At 39.7% G+C, this 16,838-nt stretch overlaps 1 long non-coding RNA gene across 1 annotated transcript in view; it reads right to left on the reverse strand.

The window, feature by feature from the left end:
• The window catches only part of LOC135702394 (uncharacterized), a 102,029-nt gene that overhangs the window by 25,034 nt on the left and 60,157 nt on the right, over positions 1–16,838 (reverse strand). The window contains exon 3 of the long non-coding RNA XR_010517698.1: positions 8,157–8,203. This is a non-coding gene — a long non-coding RNA (uncharacterized LOC135702394). The remainder of the gene's footprint in view (positions 1–8,156; positions 8,204–16,838) is intronic.

Raw genomic sequence — 16,838 nt, forward strand, 5'->3', positions numbered from 1 at the left:
CATTGCATCAATTTGTACAATTAGAAGCCGAAAAGTGTGCTCTAAGGATTACAAGGTCAGTAAAACTCTTTGAAGGAAACCTTAGAGGACATCTTAGGATTCTAAAAACTGTTAGTATCAATCCTCTAGTAAGGAACAACGAAGACTGGATGGAGAAAAGATACAATTTCAATCGACTTTTTCAAGTATTTGATCCTGGGCGTAGTTCATGGCAATTTGGTGGTCCGGTTCTTCGTTCAGGATCGATTGTTTTTAATACAGATGGTTCAAGATTGAGCAGGAGTAACTGGCCCAGGGATATAAATATCAGTTCCTATGGGCAGATTTCCATCTGAAATTTGAAATCCAAGCAATTTTAGAGTGTTCCATTATATGTTTGCGTAGAAACTATAAGAGTTCAAATATATGCGTCATGTCCGACAGTCAAGCTGCTCTAAATGCTTTAAAGTCGGCGACATGTACATCAAAACTTGTCTGGGAGTGTGTTCAATCACTTCAAAAATTGTCTTGTCATAATCAAGTCAACTTATATTGGGTTCCTGGTCATTGCGGGATTGAGGGAAATGAAAGAGCTGATGCACTAGCAAGACTCGGATCTTCTCGTAAGTTCATAGGACCAGAGCCCTTTTGTGGCTTATCGGCTGCATCTCTTAGAATGGAGCTAACAGCGTGGGAATCTTCAAAAGTGGAGGAAAACTGGAAGAACACTTCTATTGCTAGGCAGTCGAAGTGATTCATTAATCCAAACATTTCTGTGACCCACAAAATCCAGGAACTTTCTAAGAAAGATCTTAGTATATATGCAGATCTTACAACAGGTTGGAAAACTGCAAGATGATGTATGTCGCTTATGTGGCATAGAAAAGGAAGACTCGGAACATTTGCTATGAACTTTCCGACAATTTTCAATAAAAGGCGTAAGTTCTTCGACAAGGGGCTGATAGAACCCTTTGACATTTGGAGAACAACTCCCAGTACGGCAGTGCACTTTATTCGAAGTATAACGCCGTGCTGGGATAATGCTATCAGTCAAACGATGGCGATCACTCCTAATAATAGTGATAGGGCATCTTGATATTGCTAAAGAAAAAAAAAATGGGGAATATATCACAATATCAGAAAAATGGTCGCAGTGATGAAAATATCCGACAAGGAAAAAAAAAGAAGATAATTAGATAAATAATACTATTTATGAAATCACCCACCTTTGCCATTGCTAAATAAAATATTGTTTGAATCAAATTGATCCTGAGTGGCGCCGGTTGTGTAGTGGTAAGCGTGATCATCTTTCACCCCAGCAGGTCAATCCCAGTTGACGCCACCGGGATGTTCTGATATGTCTTGATATTTTTAAAGATGATTAGATAATTCCATGAACTTCGGCAGAACTTCTCTGAACGTCGGCAGTACTTTGCTGATTTCCAAGAATTTAAATGAAAGGACTTCCATGAACTTCAGCAGCCCTTCCCTGAACTTCGGCAGAACTTCTCTGAACTTCAGCAGAACTTCCCTGAACTTCGGCAAGACTTCCCTGAACTTCGGGAGGACTTTCCTGAACTTCGGCAGGACTTTCGGCAGGGCTTCCCTGAACTTCATCAGGACCTCGCAGAAGATCAGCAGGCCTTCCCTGAGCTACGGAAAGACTTCCCTGAGCATTAGTAGGACTTTGCTGAACCTGGGAATCTTTGAATTGAAGTTGTCATTTCAGTAGTAGAATTATTATAATTATACAAGAATATTGTGTTTAAAAATACGGTCAAAATTTCGATACTTCTCATTTTCCTAATTTGCAAAGCTTGTTGGTATTGGTGCATTTTGAATTTGAGTGTGGTTCTCTGACAGCAACCCTAAACAGGAAATTAACCAATAGGCATAGATCTATCCCAAGTAACATTTTAAGTTTTATGAAATACTACAAAGCAACTATAAAACAACATTCATAAAACCCTGGTCAAGGCTATTTTGTCATTAATGCATCCACCAAAACCTCATTAAGACTAGAATATGTCTAGTTGGCCCATCCTGGAGAAGGTTCTGAAGGGTGTATTCTCGAAACTCGTCAAGATTGATTTACTGCAAAAGGTTGTATGACGAACGCATTCAGAACCATTAGAAAACTACAATAAAAGCTATTTAGCAACAATAAAAACCCTTTTCGAGCCATTTCCCCTAGCCGCATGCTGAATCCACTAGGAAAGCATCAATCAAGATAGAAAAGGATTTATGAATCCGATCTTATCAAAATAATTAAAATAGAAACTGATGGTATAAAAATATTGTTGAATATCCAAATTTATTACAATAGTTCTCATTAAGTGACCTAGTTTTAAGTGCCATATTCAATTTTATGTGAAATGTACGTGAAAACATCGAAAAAATTAAGTCCACCCTCGTAAAACGTCGATTTGACCAATTATTTAACATTGAAAAAAAAAAAAATATATTCTTCAGATCGAGCTTGGCCGACATTTTTTTAAATGATTTTCGCATATAAATGTTTGCTCATTGCTAAATTTACCAAAATATAGTTATATCCAAGGCAACATAGATTGAAAATCGAAGATTGTAAAAAACAAGCAAACTAATTGTAACATGGCGGTGGCATAAAAGTTGATTTTCATGGGTCATTTGTGAAAAAGTTGTTTTGCTTTCAAGAATTCCTTAACAAATTAATAAGTGTTTAAAATGGCTTTTATGAAGAAAACTTGCAGGCTGAATTGTATTAATCTAAAGCCATTTTGCTTGATCCAAAACCATTCAGATTAATGGCAGCATTTATGGAGGCAAAGTTGCCTGCAGAAAGTTAAACGTCAAAGTTTGTTTATCTTTCGATAGTTGCGCTGTGAGATCCAGGATTCTTCCAGGCGGTTTTCTCCCGATGGATTGTGAGCAGTTACTCAGATAGTTTGCGATACTGTTTTACAACATTTCGCATTTCGAACAGCTGGAAGCGCAATCGTTCCCGAAAAAGATCCCCTTCTTCCGGATGGTTACAGAAGTGCACGATCCAATGATGCAGAGATGTACGGTTGAATAAAATTTTCGAAGAGTCTTTCGCCGAATAAAATCGCTGCTTTGGATCGGAAACCAGCTGATCTCCGCTAACTAACAGTTTCAGTGGTTTGCTGTCGGTTGTTATTTCGATTGTCATCGCAAGATCTGGAGAAAGCTGGTATGTTTTTCAACTTTAGACAATGTTTTATGAGTTCGAGGGCCCCGCTCACTTTGTTCTTCTCCGACAGATGGTCAGTCGTTGGTGGTGTGCTGGTTCTTCTAAAGAAGTAAATTTATCTGAAATTGACTTGATTTTTTTCATCCTACTTCGTCTATCCTTCGAGATTTCCTTGTCATAGATTTGGCATTTAGTAACTATGAGGAACCATCTTTAAGCTCAATTTGTAAACAAAGTAATTGGGAGTTAATGATGCTTTTTAAAAAGGCTAAAAAGCAACAATAAATGCTTTTTTCTCTTATGCAAAACCTAATGGTTTTATGGTTGCTTTTATAATGATAGAACACGTTTATAAAGTATTTTATAATGACATTAATAAACAATTGCTAATGACGTTTATGCTTGAATTATAGAACAGTTTTAAGGAGGGATTGATAACTGTTTTAAATTTATTTTTAAAACAAGACAGTTTTTGACTTTCTTGCCAGACTATAAAAGGTTTTTAAAACAGCAAAAAGCTGAATTCAATCTTGAAAAGCAGGAATGTTTTACACTTTAAAATGCTATATTTAAACTAAGTGGATTGTTCATTGCCATTATAAAACCATCATAAATCAGAGTGGATGCTAAATGGTTACTGAATTGCTACTTGGGATAAACGCTTTGAAAACTTCAAGATTTATTGTACAAGATTTAATCTGAGCTGGGAATTAGGAAAGCTTATATATAATACAGTTTTGGCGCCAGCGTTATTATACGGAACTAAAGTAGCGGTATTAACAAAGAAAAACAGAGTGGCACTAGCAAACTACGAAAAAAATATTCTAATGAACATTTTTAATAGCTGTAAATACCAAGTAATATGAAATTTATTGAAAGAAAAATTTTAGCAGGAAAAACAATAAATAGACGAGTTAGGGTAGGCAGAATAAGTTATTTTGGACAATTAGCGTATAGATTCAAATTCAACAAGAAAAAAGAGGGTAGACCAAGCCTTACTTAGAAGAAATCATTAAATCAGAAGAATGGAAAGAACTAGCTAAGGACAAACAAAAATTAAAAAAGAAAGTGGAAGAAATTTATAAGAATGTGGATAGCGAAATTTCAGATGATGTATTGACAGAGGAAGAAGGTCAAGGAAAAGGAAATTATAAACACTGGAAGAAAAAAGGATAAGACAGAGAATGTGTTACAAGGACTATTGAAAAAAAAAAAATCAAAAAATCAAAAAAGTAATCCTGGTCGTATCTCTTTTTCATTTGCATGCATTCCGGGTGACGAGCGAACATGATGAAGAAGATGGCTTTATCACAGAACCCCGTCTCGGAACGAGTGTATGGTTGAACGACATGGCCTACGATTCAAGATTGGTTTCTGTAATGATAAGTATCACAATCTTCATCGAAATGTAAGTATTATTGGCAATAATCATAACAATCAACTCGTATAAACATTGAAATACATAAATAAAAGGGAAGGGACGGTCCAACAGGGCACCCGATTGAAGCGATATGGACGGGGAGAGTGGGAATGCCAACTCCCTGTTGATAAAATTTCGTGGATAAAGGGCAGGCTCTTCTACCCACTCATTGGAGCATCTTCCTGTTTGGGGGATTGTCTTTTTGACCAATTGACTGATCAAGTTGCTGGAAGGAGATTCTTTATTGTTCCGTAGATGCGTATAGGCGACTTTGCCTATCGAGCGACTTTGCCTATCGATCTACCCAATCCGTTGAAGACAATCAGAGGTTATTAAGCTTGATCAAGACAAACAGAGAAGAGAGCCCGCTGCTGTCGGACTTAGTTTCCGTGCTACAATGGGTGGTAAACCACTATCATGCATCATGCATCATCATTTTGAATTTGAGTGTGGTTCGAACGGGTGTGGATTCAGTAACGGAAAACATTAACTTTCACCTTAAGATCAACGCTTTATACAACGGAAGTTTTGCACATTCGAGTCTTAAAGGTCAATGAAAATGTTATTTTGATGTACTTTTCCTGTCATCGTCAACATCAATCACAAGTAACACCTCACTCTAATGATTAATTTCATCAGAGAAAATGTAGTTCCGCTGAATCGAATGCAACCTATGAATAATTAAATAAATTTCCAGGGAAATTCGGGAATCTGGGGAAACGAAAATTTTGTTCCCGGGAAATCTCTTTTCCCGGAAAATTGTAAACTTTTTTCATAAACCATAAATGTTGCATTAGAGGCGAGAAATCAAAGTTTTAAGAGTTTTGGACATTATAGAAATTCTGGGAGCTTGCACACTTGAAAGTTATCGCCGTCTCTGGTAATTTTTACCGTAATATCAGCAAGCTGAACTCAGCATAGGCTTTAAATGAAGGTCAAAGTTTTAACAAATGTACTACTGTTGAGACTTCGGAAAAGAATACCGAACACGACAATACATTCTGAGTGTGTACAGAATGATAAAAGTTCCAAAAGTCACTGGAGCTCCAAAAGTTATCAAAGTAGCGTCCGGGGATAACATGAATAGCAGGAGTTGTAGAAACCACCCGTTGCTTTGAGAATTCTCGATTTTTTATGACCTTCCAGAGCAGTAAAAAAATAAGTACCGAGATTTCTGGAACTCTGGGAAACAGCGTGAATGCTTTAGAAGCTGTTCGAACTCCAAAAACTTCGTGATGGGCCAACTAAAGATTGGAACGTGCAAAAATTGGTCGACAAAAATCGTTTCTTTCAGTCAAAATTCATATCACAAAAATCTTCTTATTTTTCTTTTGGCAGTTCAGGGAAACAGTCCTATTATTGCGGTACGTTAGAAGCGTTAGAAGCCTATTGTTGCGTATGGAGACCTCCATACACAACAATAGGCTTCTAACGTACCGCAATAATAGGACTGTTTCCCCAATTTAATGGAAAAAAAATGTTCGTTTATTATTTTGGTTTGCCAAATCCGAACTGCCGTGCCATCCGCTTAACCTCTTCCATTTAATTTTGCACACCCAAGTAACATTGCAAGTTTTATCAAGGTTTTAATGCGTTCTACAAGTTCAATTCATGGTCTACAGAACCACAACCAAAATTGTTACTTGGGCAGTGTTCTCATCGACCTTATTCGCCGCCTAACGCCAGTTAGATTTAAACTGCTGCTCGTTTTCCATGGATTAATTAGTTTTTTTTTAGATTCCGGCCCTATACCGTTCGATAGGGCGGAGTTCTGGGCTGTTGGGAGGGTTGTGGTCTTTGGGTACCACATCCACGTTGTTCGCATCGTACCACTCGATTGTTTTTTTTCCATAGTGGCAGCTCTCCAAGTCCGGCCAGAACAGCGCAGGTCTATTATGTTACTTTAGGAATAGTAGCAGCCACTTTTCCAGGCACTCCTGGACGTAGATCTCTGGATTGATGGTTCCTGTAGTAATGAAAATGCCGCTTTTTAGACCACATGGTATGACCTGCCAGACGAGATATTTTTTCGGGAACTTCGATAGTTTGATGGTTTTGAAAATTTCAGCCACCATCCCTTTTCATTATGCGGTATAAAACTCCTGTTGCGGAAGCTGCTTGAAATCAGCCTTCACATAAGTTTCGTCGTCCATGACGACACAGTCGAACTTATTGAGCAGATTCGTAAACAGCTTTCGGGACCGCTGCTTTGCCAAGAGACGTTAATAGACGGAAGTACGGAAGCTGCTTTGCCGACGTGTTTTGTTTGTAATCTCGGTTCGCCAACTTCACCTTCACAGCAAAAAAAATAATTTTGATATCACGTCAAAGTGGATGCACTACAATCATGTCGAAAATATGGTGTAATATTACTTGCTAAAAAGGACAAAATTATCATTAATACAATGCATGAACTGACATTACGCTGCTTTTACTGCATTTGTTTATTTATGTGGTCATAAAAATTACATGAAATTTTCGACATGATTGTAGTGCATCTACTTTGATGTGATATCAAAATTATTTTTTTGCTGTGTTCTTAAACGTCGACAACCCGGCTCGCTGCACAGTAGTATGGGAGAAATTGAGCTTGCCAGCGACGTCCCGGATGGAGAGGTTAGGATTCCGCTTGTATGTCACCGCCACCTTCTTCGTCATCGCTGCCACGTCCGGATTACTATTACCACCGCTTCAAGGTTTCCTGGTGGTCGACAGACGCTCCCCGAACACTTTTAAAACGTTTGACACGGTCATTTTGAAAACTGGAGCGCAAACGGTGAAAACTCATCATAGCAACCATTGCACAGTGGTCCAGAATGTAGATTTAGGTAGCATGATATGTTGCAATTGAAACTTTAGACTGAAAGTTTCTTCTACAAAGTTGTTCATTATAGTTAGGCCCTCATTTTTATGACAATGAATTCTAGAGTGGTTCTTATTATCATTAAAATCAAAAATCTAACTTTTTTGTTTGAATAAATTAAGGTATACATTCTTAGGCAAAGTTATAACTGAGCTAATTTCAAGCAACTTTGTATAAAAAAACTTTTTGACTGATTTAGAGCTATTTTCTTGGATTGAGTTAGGGTGTATCTAAAAAAAAATGTTTTGCTCTAGTTTTCTTATTTCAAATTTCTCAGCAAAGGTGTCTTTAACTAACTTTTAGATCTTTAAAAGGCGCACATTTTTGCTCTACAAAGTTTGTCAATTGCCAGACATTCTTATGTCTGGCAATTTCCGAAGTATCAAAAGATGTTGAAATTGCAGGAATTACAAAAGGCCCGAATTTACCGAAGTTCTGGAAGTTATGGAATTCCAAGAGATCCCGCTGTTGCGGGTGATTTAATGTATTCAGGAAATGTATAGAGCTATCGGTGAGTAGAGTGATTCCTAAAGTTTATACAGTTTGGAGAATTTTCGTAGTTTTGGGACTGCTCCAAGATTTTGTGAGTTCTTGTAAATGATAGATTTTTTGTTATCGCCGCACCAACATTTCCCGGATCTGCAGAGCTCCGTTAGTTCCTGAAATTTCTGGAGCACTTGAAGTTCTCAAAACATACTTACTTCTTATGTTTACCGGTGTTCGCTGTTCGAATGTAAGACAAAGACCACTGAAAGAAGACAAAAAAGAAAGAAACATTAGGATAAAGAGAAGTTTGTAGTTTCAAGAGTGAAATGAGATTCGTTCAGAGATCAGCCTTCTATCTTTAAACAAAACTTCGTCACGTGGTTTACATTTTGATTGGACAGAGTGTTTGGTTCAAAGTGCTCACCACATCAAAAGTGGATTACTTCGGCGAAGGCGATAAGGTGCTGACGAAGCCATTATCGAATGATTTTGTTTATCGTCGGTAGGCAGAAATTCAACGCAATAGACGTTCTCAACGTAGCTTGTGGTATCAAAATCACCCTTATAGGGTTAAGATCCGATTTCCGTTATACTAAGCACAACCCGCACTTTACCTCTTTCCTCTTACGAACGGGTTTGATCAAATAATGGAATGCTTCGTATCCCTGGATTTGATAAAGAGTTACAAATTGTTGAGATATTGATTAAAATGATAGAAATCTAACTTCTTGGATTCGCTAGGAGCGCTTTTGAACTTCGAAAGTACGATTGATTCGTTCCTGTCAAAATCAGTGATATATTTGATGTTCCTGTTCGATATGACGAAAATGGGCGCTAATACTGAAGTAGTGCCCTACCCCATACCAGATATAAGCGATAAAGCCAACGAAATGACAGCAACCTATTCACATTCCATATGTAAATCACCGCTTCCCTTCTTCTTCTGCCGTAAGTATTTATGACCCACACACAACATATATTAGCAATAAGAATGCCCTCAGTTTGTGCTGCTCTTCTCGTTCCCCGTTCTGAACTGCCTTGACTGTCGAAAGAAGCTTTTCTTCATCTCGATCGGCAGAGATAAAACTCGGCCAAAGGAGGGGGCGCGAAACAGATAAAGATTTATTGCCAACACTTTTCCGATAGATTGTGTCGGATTTTCTTTTTTCTTCTTGGCATTGACGGGTCTACCACCGATGGGAGCCGAAAAAGGATAAGCATGCTTCGGTTGAGCCTTTGGCTGAAAGAAATTTTATGCCTCGGCATTCCGCTGTCCTCGCTGGTGAATGGAATAAGAAAGTTTGCTCGCTCGCTTGATGCTGAATCAAGAAAAAAAAGAAGAAGAAAGGATGATGTCCGGAATGAATTGGGCATTGACGGAATTTGAACGACAGGATTTGTATTTTTGCTGTTCGGGCTGTTCGATTCATGTCGTTTTTTTCTTTCTCTCTGTCTCTCTACAGGCTATTGTTCCGAGACAGAACGGTGGCCCTAATCAGATCGTTGCTCGGCTACAGTGATCGGATTGAAAGTGGATTTTCATCAATAGCTTTTCCGGTGGATATTGTGGCGGTGGTGATGATTGAAGGTTTCCAGACTGAATTTTTATTTGTTAAGGTTCAGGCTATGTCAGAACATATGGTGCTCATTTGGTTTGCATCAGCTGTGATATTGGAGATTTTGCCTATTTGGTGGAATGATGCTAGAGCTTTAAAAAGTTGTTTTTTTCCGGGCATCAACGTGTTTTTATATTTATTTGGCAGTACTTTAACGAGATTGCAATAGTTTCAAACAATGTATCAAATCAAAGCCATTAACCTGGATGTACTCAGAAGGATACGTCCGGAAGGTCAAATAAAGGAAAACGAATCCGGGCGGGGGAAAAATGGGTCCATCAACGATGTCTGCGGTTCGTGAAAAATTCATTTCCATATTGGATCCATCAAAATGGTCCTCCCTTCGCGTTGCGGAGAAACATTCCCGTCTACATGCAGATGACAGTGAGAGGCAGGTCTCAGTTTCCATAACTGCTTGCCACCCCCCAGGGGGGTAATCAACGAAAGACCCGCACCGTCATCAATGAGTAATCGCAAGTGGTTGGAATTTGTCTCGAGAAAGAACGTCGAACAGGCAGGTGAAAGATGTTGATAAGAGAGGGATGTTGTGCATCTTAAAGTTTCGAAGTGGCTCATTAATTTTGATTACATTTCACCGTTTGTTGACACGCAAATTGGGGTCAGTCATGGAAAGGTTAGATTTAGCATAGCAGGAGGAAGTGTGTGGTGATTCAAGTGTTACGAAGTTTAATTAGAAACGGTCCTTCTACCTTGGTCATTGCGTTGGAAGGAAGCTCTGTAAGGTTGATTTTCCAGAAGACCAAGATTTTTCTTAGCATGGGATTTTGGAACAATACTGAAGGCCTAGACTTTTAGATATTTGCGAAGAGTAAGATCCTAAAAATGTGATCAAACCAAAGAATATCATTCGGATTTAATTACCATATCTTAAAACAATACTCACGTAACCAACAAGACCCCTAAATATCTTACGAAAGCAGAAATATCTTACGAAATGTCAATACCCAAGTAACATTGTAAGTTTTATGGAGGTTTTAAAGCATGCTACAAGTCTAAATCATGGTCTACAGAACCCTTATAAAACCGAAATTGTTGCTTGGGTAGTGTGACCCAAAATAGTACTATGTCTGGAATCCTGGGGGCTCACCCTCCAAATGATAGCCAAGGATGTTGAATACCAACTTTTGCATGGTAGCAACTTATAAGGTTTGGTTTTAGATAGATGATCAAATTAAGCGTAGTTTGTAAACTTTGATTTTGCCACGAAATAATTCGCAAAATAGCAGATTTTGCCTAAAGTTGAAGAAAAGCAAACAACCAACTTGCAAATAATTACATAGAAATTAGAGACGTTTGACGCACGCACCCTAGCGGGTGCATCGCCGTGTCAAGATCTCTGACTAACCTAAAAAATGTATGAAATTAGCTCTGCCAAAATGATATATGGTGACCACTTGGAGCCAATGACCAGCTAAATATATCTAAAATCACCATTTTACTACATTCCGTATAGTTCTAAAGAAAAATCAAGGCCTACTTTGATCAAATTTACCCAGTAATCAATTTTACGGATGTTCCACATCCACTGACCACGATATTTGGCCTGGAACTACTCAAGAACAGTGTATGGTCATTTGTTCAAATGCCGTTTTGCCGAGTACTTGAGATGACTTCATGCTTTCCGAACCATTCCTAATTTGAAATATGAAATTGAGAAATGTAGAAATTTTAGAATTCCTGTGCTGTGGAAATCTAAGGCGTTCTTTTTCGGAGAAAGACAATTAATCATTTTGTTCGAACATTTTCCACAGAGATGGCGCCATTCCGCTGGTAGGAAGTGATAAAAATCCCCATATAGAAATTGAGAGAAGTGGGAATAATTCGCTTTCGGTGCATATTCAGGTCAAAAAAAGTGAACGACAACCTAAAGAATTTAATCAGGGACTTTGTAGTTCAGTTTTTTCCCGGAAATTATTGTTAAACAAGATACAATTTTATAAAAATTATTTTTCCCCATACAGTTTTACCTGATTTACTACCAGCACCCAGAGAGCCAAAAAATCAAATTTGAGACAGAAAATTTGCTCTCACGACCTCAATCTCTCAACATGCCATGTATTTTGTTGACACTCGATTTGTGATTTCCCTTTCACAGATTACAAAATAGAGTACCTGACACTACAAAACATGTCTGGTACCTCTATATATGCATTTGCTTTAACATTTGAAGTCCCTCCTTTTTTACATATTCTGCGCAAAATATGCTTTATGCCCCGCCCCCTACATAAAATTCGGCGGGAAATTCTGTGAGGGGTGAGCAATTTTGTGTGCAGAATGTGTAAAAAAGGAGGGACTTCGAATAATAATCTAAATGCATTTATAGAGATACCAGACATGTTTTGCACTGCAGTGTCCTCTGTGAACAATTATAGGAAAACAGATTGTGTCTAGTTTCCGATAGATGTCACCGCAAACAACAGCTGTGACATCTGATGGAACATGAATGCAGAAGCTTGATAAAATGATCAATTAAAAATACTATGTACTATTTTTGAATCGATTTTTTTTAATCGATCTTTTAAATCGATTCATTTTTCAAAATGGCACAAAAATGTTTCAAATATAACGGATCATAGGAAAGTTGAAATTTTAGATTATGCTCATTCAACTTCATTTTATTCGACTTTAAAGTTTAGCATTTGATAGTGTAATCAAAATTAAGTAATTACACGAGAAAACTCAAAGTTAAAACATTAAATGACTCACTCATTAGAATCAAATATAAAATATGCCTGGCCAGTGAAATAGGTGTGTTGCATAAAACTACAGTATAGAAAGCTTGAAAATAATCGTATAAGTTTTATCAGACTAATGACGCTAAGTAACCGCTGTGCCCTCCATTGTTAAGTAGAACCTAGTTCAATCTTCTTGTCATTGACTCAACCAAGCACTGACAAGTTTCCTCTGTTATAGCATACCACTCTTTTTGAACTGTGGTCCATAATTGATCCTTATTTGAAAATGCTTGACCAGATAACTTTCTTTTAAGCTCTTTCCATAAATTTTTGATGCGATTGATCTCAGGAGATTGGCTAGGCCATGAAATAACCGATACTTTATTTGCACGAAACCATTCCTTTACATACTTAGAATTGGGTTTCGGATCGTTGTCTTGCTGAAAATGCCATGAAAGAGGCTTGTTCTCTTCTGCATAAGGGAGGATAACCTTGTCCATGATTTCTTTGTATTCAAATCTGGTCATGATAGAATTAATACGGAAAATGGGACGTACTCCATACCAAGAAAAACAGCTCGAAATCATGATGCTACCACCTACATGCTTTACGGTCTTTACCGCGTACCGCGGATCGAACTCTTTAACGGATGGTCTACGTGAGAATATTTGATTTCATTTGACATGTGGAAGTTTTTGCTCATGATTCTTGATTAGGCAAGCGATACAATTCGTTGGTATTAAATAAACGATTTAAAGAACGAAAGATTAACATATGAAATAAAACGATTAGATGGTCTGTTACGATGTAAACAAATTCTGCTTATTTCTTGCACTTGTTCAGTTAAATTAACAAACCAGAGAAACATTAGCTTTAAGTGCCGAAGAATTAGTACAATTTTGTCATCAGTACGCTCGTACGCACGCATCGACCAACCGCCAAGTCAAAATACTCCACCGCAAAAGGCCTTTTGCAAGGCGACGCTGCAAACGAACGCAACGAGAGAGCGAAAAGATTGCACTCATACGGACGCATCAAACAGACAAAAGCGAGCAAGGGCAGCAGCTAGATCGGATGCTTTTACTTCGTCATTCTTATTCTCCAGTGTACGGTGGATTCACACGCTTGGTGTGCTTTGTGAAAAATGACGGGAAGTTGACCAGCAGCCATACTCGTAGAAGAGCTAGTCTGGCGTTTTGGATTTCGACTTACGGGGAAGCAACACGTTCCGTAGGAACGAGCGAAAGAACCGTCAAGGGACTAGGCCAAACGTTGGAAATCACACGACACAGTCAACCTTGCTTTTAAGAGCAGTTCGGCCAGACCGGTGACTCGGATTGCAACGTGGGTAGTGGCAACCCGTTCCACAGAGGCAAGCGGAAGTACCGTCACCGGACGAAGTCAAACGATCGGCGTTCTACCAACCGCACTTGGAGGAATTGCACGACAGCCGAACACGCCAAGAACGGACTCGAAGCGCACACGTGTGGAAGCAGTACGATCCGAACGCACCAAAGCATCGTCACTGGACGAAATCATACGACCGACATTACCCGTGTTAGATCGCCGGCTAGCAGCCTTGCTTGGTGGTCACAACCAGAAAGGCTACACGGACACAAAGAAGACCCCATCAAAGGGTAAGCATCATCGATCTGGACGGCCAGTTGTCAGGAACTAATCAGCTGTTCTATCGCAGGGTCTTATTGTAGCATTCTCAGGTAGATACGAGTTTCAAGGGCCCGCAGACGTCTTCGGCCAACATCGCCGAAGCAGGGAGTCAACTGCTCGCCAAGGCGGTGATTGACGGAAGCAGAGTGCTCATTGGGTTCCATAGGCAAGCGCCAACTTCGCGTGGCCGCACGGACGGCGTAGCCAGGAAGCACTCACGTGCGGCAGGAAGACTTGGCCGGTGCCAGTAGGAGCAGGCCGACAAGTGAACGAGCGTCGACGGGATGCTTGATCGGGCGACATTCTTGGTCGGTCGATGACGTAGCCGAAACAACAACGAGTCATGGGTCCGTGTGCGTGAGTAGACGTATTTAGCCACTAAGCAAACCCAAAATCTGTTAGTCGCATAAGCACAAGGGAACCAGATAGGAGAATGATTTAGACTCTGGGATGCCCATGTGGGAAGGCACGATGAGAATATAGCAATGATTCGCAAGTAAATTGAATGTTTTAGTTTGTTTCTTTGGTTGGAGCTTAGCCCTCCAGTGATTGTCACTTTCGCCAATGGTAGTCCGCTCTTCTGGCTAGCAGGATGAATGCAATAGGTCGGAGTGTAAGAGCAGGTAAGAACTTAATTCAGATATCCCAAAACTCATCCGAAAGGGATCCCAAGAAAGCTAATTGAGCCATGCGTTTTGCATTGAGCCGATATCGATTCTGTGTGGTTCTACCAGTTTGGAAGAATAGCCTCTCCGACGAAACACTAGTTACCATTCTTGATAAATAGTCTCGAGCATGGGGATATACACTACGGTGTTTCTACCATGCTCGAAAAGGATCCACAGAACGTGGTAAAACAGGCTGACGCAAGATATTTCGTAATTCTACCGATATGCCCCCATGGCAATCCAGTTCTGACATAGCAGAGAGCTGAAGACTCCAGGTACAGGTCAATATTAAATTGCAAATGCAAATGCACTGATATTTTTTTTGTTGGATCGAAACAAAAATCGAATGAAAAGGATCGATTCAGTCGATTTTTGTCATGTTAGAGATCGATTCAAAAAATCGATTAATCGAACCAAAAGAATCGATCTTTTGTGATTCGATCCAAGATCGCCCATTGCTAGAGGTGACGCCTTAGCCAAAAAACGTAAGAAGATGAATAAAGCCTTCATTTGCAACCAGTTTCATCAAAATTTGATAACAATTTGGATGTTTACAGTCAAATAAAAACAGATGTCACCTACAGGTGACAATGGACGCTCGAGCGTTACTAAAAAAAAGAGCTCATTAATTTTAGAATGATTATATTTTTTGTCCTTAGTCAGACATGTTATATTTATTTTCCTTTGAGTTATTGCTCAAAAATATGCAAAATCGACTTATTCATCGTCCCAGCACATGCAAATCTTGAATCCCATTTGCGATTCGTTTAGGAACGGGAAGATTGTTACAGGAACAATCCCAGATTGGCGCTTCCATTTACGGGATTTCCACATTGCTAACATTAATGAACTAACATATCTCAATTCCAGTCAAAGCCTTCTTTACGACATCTGCTAATCTTAACGACCTCCAAAATTGTGTCAGCAGGAACCCTCCGACTGGAACACACAAAATGCTTCCGCTCTTCAGGAATTACCTACCATCGCAATCTCCAAGATTCGATTTAGACATACAACCGCTCCTGCACGCCGTGCTTGTACTTCGTTTGCAAATCTTATCCGCCCATTGTCGGAGGAATCAGTTTAACCTTCGCTTCGCATAACATGCATACGCATAACATCCAAGAAAGAATGTTCCAACGTTCATACAACAATAAAATCAACAACAGCAACGACGGCGGCATTCGAGTCCTTGGGTGCTCTGCTCGTGTATTCGAACGAGTACTTCAAAGTGAGTACTCACACTGGGTGCTCTCAATGCTTTCCCTCCTGATTCCACTCAGATACCACAATCCCATTTATTCAATATATGTAGCAGCAGGCAGGAGAGCTCGTTCACATTCCCTCAAATGCTCTAAAGAGCTAATCCAAGTCGTCTCGCTTATCAGTCGACAATAATCGCTGGAAGCATAAATATCAAAAGTCTATAGTCATGTTTCCGGGCTAATCTGCCACATTTCCCTCCCCTACCCTGCCTACCGTCATCATATAGCTCCGGTATTTCCGCCAATTTCCCGGACGTCCTTCCTGAACGCGGCGGCGACGACGACGACGACGACGACGGCGCTACTGGCTGCCATTAGTAAATACGCACGTATGGAGTCTCCCTAGCCGTCGTCCTGAACTGGTGACGTGGAAGAGGAAATTCGGCAGAATGTCTACAGTGTACTCCCCGCTCGCTTGGCTTCCTACTTCCTGCCACTTCCCCTCCCTCACCGTGACTATTCGTGTTGGGTCGTGTAGGAAATTTATGGATAACGAAGTAAGTATGGGAGGTACATAAACCGATTACCGGAACATCATCGGGTCAGGGGCGCTTCTGCTGATATCGGTGTGTGTAGAGGGCGAGGAATGAGACGCATCGAGTTTTGGTGGGTTAACATAAACTTGGATGGGGTTGGTGGGTCCTGAGGTTAGGGCTAATAACGAAGAGGTCTTGAATTTCAGCCCTACATGGCGATTGAAGGTGATTTGCTCAAAAAACTGTTACATGTTTGTTACATTTTCTAAGGGGGTTAATCATTGAATCAATAGGATGTACATTAGACTGATGCAAAATTTTAAATTTTCGCTCCACAGTGCTCAAACGGTTCCAAATTGGGCCCTGATTAGCCTCCCAAAATTTGAACTCATTTAGTGAGAAACTGACTTGGCACAAACCATTTGAAGTTTATATGGGAATTACTACGGATAACCCATAACCATAACCGCTTCAACTCAGTGTAAAAATCAACACGACACGTTCTTCA

Source organism: Ochlerotatus camptorhynchus, unplaced genomic scaffold (genome assembly GCF_037179485.1).
Source record: "Ochlerotatus camptorhynchus isolate MF236.1 unplaced genomic scaffold, CSIRO-AGI_Acam_v1.1 ptg000192l, whole genome shotgun sequence".
Taxonomy (NCBI): Eukaryota; Metazoa; Arthropoda; class Insecta; order Diptera; family Culicidae; genus Ochlerotatus; species Ochlerotatus camptorhynchus.